Below are 300 nucleotides of genomic sequence, written 5' to 3'. Positions count from 1 at the left end.
TGATGTATACAACATTTAAGTTCCTTTAGGAACCCAGTTATAAGTGTATTGCTTGGGTAGACAACAGGTTGAAGCTGAGTTCCTGCTCTCAGGATTATTTCTATGTTTAGCATAAATGAAAATCTCCTTCCTTGAGTATCCCAACTCCTGTCTGAGTGCTATAGCTAGGTTAAAGGGTTGGGTAGCCCCTGACCTGCTTTCCTTTGGACCAATAGTTTCCACACTCACTGCAGAATCAGTCATTCGGGTTGGAGGGGACCACAGGAGGTAATCTGGTGCAAGCTCCTGTTCAAAGCAGGG

Source organism: Phaethon aethereus (assembly GCF_964289735.1).
Source record: "Phaethon aethereus genome assembly, chromosome: 1".
NCBI classification, from domain to species: domain Eukaryota; kingdom Metazoa; phylum Chordata; class Aves; order Phaethontiformes; family Phaethontidae; genus Phaethon; species Phaethon aethereus.
This window is presented reverse-complemented; position numbering follows the sequence as displayed.